This window comes from Sturnira hondurensis, unplaced genomic scaffold (genome assembly GCF_014824575.4).
Source record: "Sturnira hondurensis isolate 20B ecotype Veracruz unplaced genomic scaffold, ASM1482457v3 Scaffold0004474, whole genome shotgun sequence".
NCBI lineage: Eukaryota > Metazoa > Chordata > Mammalia > Chiroptera > Phyllostomidae > Sturnira > Sturnira hondurensis.
This window is the reverse complement of record NW_028077105.1, coordinates 729,839-735,471: the sequence shown is the minus strand read 5'-3', so window position 1 is coordinate 735,471 and position 5,633 is coordinate 729,839.

The window sequence follows — 5,633 nt, the reverse complement described above, 5'->3', positions numbered from 1 at the left end:
TTATGTACAATATTTCTTGTATCTCATATCTTCTTCAATAAATGTCTCTGTTTTTCATATTACATGGCTGTGTACTGTCTGGACAGACCTCATATATATGTGTAAGTATATATATATATGTATGTGTGTGTCTATATATAGACATATATATATATGTCTTTATGTAGATATATATATATATATGCATGTGTGTGTCTATATATAGACACACACACACACACGCACTAACAGTTACTTTTCTACTTTCCTTAGGCCCTTTATGATATATACATTTAAAAAATCTTTTTCAACTCCATTTTTTAAAAGAATTTGTGAAAATATGAAGTCCTTAGGTGCAGTTGCCTGGCCTCACACTCCCTAATTGTGGAGGCATGTAACTCCACCAAAGTTAGAGGGGACTGAACATCTCATTTAGTTCAGGGGAGATGAAACACACTGAATTAGATTACTTGGTAGGACCGAGGACTCTCCTTTTCCTCCTGTTAATTGTAAGCACTGAAACATTTATAATGCAAAAAGTACACAGGCAAGATGGAAAACCTAAGATGATGAGATACATAAAAGGACTGGAAGAACAGTCAGTGACTTGGAGAAAAATGTGAAAGCAAAATAAGCAAGCAGGTGGGTGACAGGAGAGAAGTGAGAAGTAAGAGGGATGGAGAGTATAATGGTTCACAGACAGAAAGATAAGTGTTTGCAGAAACAAACATGGACTTTCATGTGTAAAACACTTTCCTGGGTTCTCAGTGATTTTTTTTTCCTCAATGAGATCAGCAGAGACCTGGCACAAAGGTGTCAATTTATTCTGCACAGGCCCATGTAACTTTCTGGCTTTTGCTCTGCCATTTGCCACCTTCCCAGTGGGAGTTGTCAGCTCAGGTAATTCCAATTGAATATCCTAATTACTGTCATTTTTTTCTATAGCTGGATTCATTTTCAGATCCAGGAAAAGAAACAATATGGAAACCAGAAGAGGTTATTTTTCAACATGTTAGCAGAATCTGCCTGTCTATATGTAAAAGTCACCCAAGCAATCAGCACTGTAATTCTTCTTTAGATTTTCTCACACAAGTTGCTGTTTCTCTAATTTCAGCTTCAAGTTCTTTATCTCCTGCTCGCCTACTAATTTCCTGCAGCCTTTGTAATTTTCTTAATATTTACAGTCTCTCCAATACTTCTCTCGAGTTCCTGTATGAATATAGTAGTCTTCTAAAGTAATTTTACCATAGCAATTAGCAAATTTCCCCCTTTTTATGTGGCATGAAGGTGAACAAAAGGAGAGAGAAAATTTTAATTTTGTTTCATTTGCCTTTAACATATGGACTTGCTGCAGACCGAGGGCTGAGTTTGTTAAATAAGCGTTTCCCCCCTCCTCCACGCAACTCATGTTTTCCCAGCAGTGAAGAAAATGAGTTATGCACACAACTGTTCAAAGTTACCTCATCACATCAGAATCAGATGGGGGTGGGGAAAGGAATCATTTTGCTGTGAATAACCAGGAAGTGAGTTTTTATAGGCAATAGTTCAGAATGAAAGCTCTAACTGGAAATTAGTTGGTTTTAGAAAAATAAAAAAGAAATGTTGAATTGCTTGTGGAGATAAGGTTGTAACTACGCCAGGTCTATTTAAAATAGATTGACTATATTGCTTCTTAAATTTGGTTTCCCCCAGATTATCTATAAACTATTTCTTGAATCAAGTACATAGGAAATAACTGACCACTGATTTTTGTGAGGCATACCAAATAAAATATTTAATTACCTTGTCTTTTTCCTCCCCTTGATTTCTGAACAAAAATAACATTTATTTTGCCGTTTAAATTCACTTCCAATTTAACTGCTTGCTTCCTCTGCCCGAACAGACTCGAAGTGTGAGTGTTGCCTCAGCTTCACATTAACTGAACATCCAACTGTAGGTCTAATTAAAAAGATTGAATGGCATCAAGTTGAATTGGGAAAAATTACTCAGTTTATGGCAGAGGGAAGTCAAAGTCCTTTAGGAAAGTAGGTAAACTTCAAAACCAGTCCCTTAGACTTTATTTCAGAAAAGGGTATTTTTCGAACCTTTTAATTTAACTCGAATGCCTTGTATGTCAATGAAATGTGATATTCTCTTTAAGAGCATTAGGTTGAATATAAAGAAACTTTTAAAATCTCCTGGGAGACCTTTCATTAGTGGTTCTTTTTACATCTGGCTTGTGACTTCTAACAGGCTGAAATTAGTGTCTTTTTCTTTTCAATTTTCTATGCTAAAACTATTAGGAAGATTACCTGTGGTCTAGGAAACTAAATGAACCCCACTCTACACATACTTCTGACTATGTCCTTTGTATCACATGTAGTATATAAAAGCAGTTTTCAGGGTCTGAAGAAATTTTAATTTGAATTCAGTCTGTAAGTAGTCCTCTCTAGGTGGCTGGGGTACTGGGGTATAAACTAGCCCGACAGCTTTGCCTAGTTGGGGCACTCTACCCTGTCAAGTATGGTAATTATATAAAACAACCAAAATCCATTTTCTGAGAGAGTTCTAATCTAAGGCATATAAGGAGGGGTATTGCAGCAAGAGTGACACAGAGAGCTATGGAGACAAAGGGCAGCGAATTAAATTATGGGGCAATAGATACCAGGGGTATTCAGCAGCCACAGGAGACAGAGGGGTTAGTCCACTGTGGTAGAAATAGTGGAAAAGGCAGTAAGAGGACAAGGAGGATAGGTGTCACAGAACAGTGTATCACTGGAGTCTAGGGCAGTAACTGCCATGTGGGAAATAGTGCAAAATAAATGCTTACTACATCTCCCAAGCTCCTTTGCAGTTGGGTATGGCCAGGTGAGTAAGTTTTGGTTGATGGGATCTAAGCAAAAATGTCACATGCCAGCCTCTGGGAAGTTTCCTTATGGGACGACATGCGTGAACTCTTTGCTTTTCTTCAACCGAGATCCTTTGGTTGTAGTTGTTGCCATTTGGACTATTGCGTTCATGCTTTCTAGAGTGATGAGAAATAGAGAGACTGAGTTCCTCATACTGTGGACCACCTACCCAGGTATTTATTTCAGGGAGACCTTAAATTCTATTTTGTTTATGCCAGTGCCTCCTCCCATATCCCCCACTCTGATTCTTTCATTCAACCGAACCTAATTGCAAGTAATACATGTGGTTGAAAGAGAGCCTCGGAAAAACACTACATATTTGAAGATGAATGGCCACAAGCAGATTTTGGAATTATTTAATGAATTCTTTTTCTGACTCAAAATTGTCCAAAAATAAAATGTAGCTTTTTATCCTTGCAAGTGCTGAAATGAAGATTTCATGTTGACTTAGGAGACATGTTAGAGAAGAAAAGTTAGGCTTTTGTAAAGATGTTGGACTAGATGATTACTCTGTGAATTTTCTAATACAGGTAATTGTAATTGATGGATAAGTTGAGTATCTGCATTGTCCATGGTCTATTACAAGAATGTTCATTCTAGGTGTTTTTTTTTAATGAGGAAAGATATTCATCGTTGTTTCTCATGAATTGTTGGCCATGTCTTTACCATGTGACCCAGTCACTTTGTCTCTGTAGTCATATACACATGGAATATGAAAGCAGTTTTTATTGTCTGAAGAAATTTTAATTTGAATTTAGTCATTAGAATATAAAAAGGCAAAGCACAGAGAGGGAGACTCTATTTGTAATACATATATCCAAGAAAGCATTTGGATGCTGAACATATTAAGAAATCAAAAAAATAAAAAATAAGGTATATAATCCAGTTAAAATCAACAAAATATTCAGGAAGTACTTTACATAAGAGGACACACAATTGACTAATAAGCATATAAGAAATTCTTCAACATCATTAGTGCCAGTCATTAGCATTTTGAGACTCCACTACATATATACCCACCAAAATGGCTGAAATTGAAACAAGCAAACAAAAGTCCTGAAATACCAAAATACACAAAAATATAAGCAAAGATGTAGAGAAATTACAACTCTAATAGATAATGATAGTTTAAAATGGTATAACTACCTTGGAGATGTCCTTGATATTATCTAGGAAACGTGACCTACCATTTTCACCTCTCAGTATATTTTTAAGAGAAATGTATTCATGGCTATATTATTGCTAGTAGCTGAAAATTGGAACAGCACCAATATACACTTATCCATTAAATGGATGAATATTTTTAGCACAATCTTACAACAGAAAATGCTCCTTAGATTTACCTCATGTACATAGCATTATACAAAAGAAGACAGACACATAGGAGTGGACACTGTATGATTCCATTCAGAGAAAGATCAAAAGCAAACCTAAAATCTTGTGGTAGATATTGTAATAGTAGTTTCGTCTTTAAGAAGCATGAGGAAGGCTTCTTTGGTTCTTGTAAGATTCTGTTGTTTGATTCTGGTGATGTTGCTGTGGTATATTAATTAATGAAAAATCTTCAGGCTATACATTTAAGATTTATACACTTATACTCCTATAAAAATGTTTAGAAAAATATAGTTCACATAATAAACACATACATAAAATGTTAAAGGGAGTTAAAAATTCAGGGTGGCAGAAGAGGGAGGGACCTGAAAACAAGATTATGAATGTGAACTGAAATCTGAAGAAATCATCCTAAGGATTTCAATTAATGTTGATTTCTGGTGTGGAGGAGTCATTTAAAACTCCTCATACCTGATAATAAATGGTCAATGTGGAAACAATTATTTGACTACCACAGATATTTTAATTTTTTGAATGTATTTTTTAAAGATTTAATTAATTATTTTTTTTAGAGAGAGAGGAAAAGAGGAGAAAGAGAAGGAGAGAAACATCAATGTGTGGTTGTCTGTCACTCTCCCCCTACTGGGTATCTGGCTCACAACCCAGACATGTGCTCTGACTGGGATTCAATCCAGTGATTCTTTGGTTTGCAGGTTAGCACTCAATCTACTGAGCTATACCAGTCAGGGTGAGATTTGATATTGTTAGAGAACTGCCTGCAACTAAATTTTTTGCATGACCTTGGTCATCCATGATGGTTCAGAACTTGTGCTATTGTAACTATAGTTTGGAGTAGTTCTTTTTAGAAATGCCTGATATGTGCCTATCAAAACCTACAGGTCAAGTTTCTATTCACTAACATAATCTAAGAAAATGTCTTTTTTTAAAATCCCTACATCTTTGCCTTTTTTTCTATCTCAAAAGAACTAGTGTAGTTCCCGGGTTTGAGACTTGAGCATGTGGTACTTTTTAAATTAATGAACTAATATTTTTCAAAATGTCCTGTATTTAAAAAAAGCAGAACAATAAAATTAGATGAATACCCATCTTCCTATTGATTTACAACATGCTTAACTTTAAAATTCAGCATGATTTTTTCCTTTTCCATGTTTAATTTCTCTTGACCGCTTCACCCATTCAAAACCATGGTGTGAAGAACTAGGATTATATGGAATATAATATTATATAAGGATGAAGGCTCATGTTTAGATATTAACAGATGTCCATCTTTTAAAACTTTTGTAGCACTTATAATATTCATCTAATGAAATAGTATTTCATTTTCGTAGTTAGTAAGGTAAATAATTCTGTCTGGTTTAAAAAAACACCCAAATACCTCAGTGCCTTTATACAATAATTTTTTCTTTCCACTCA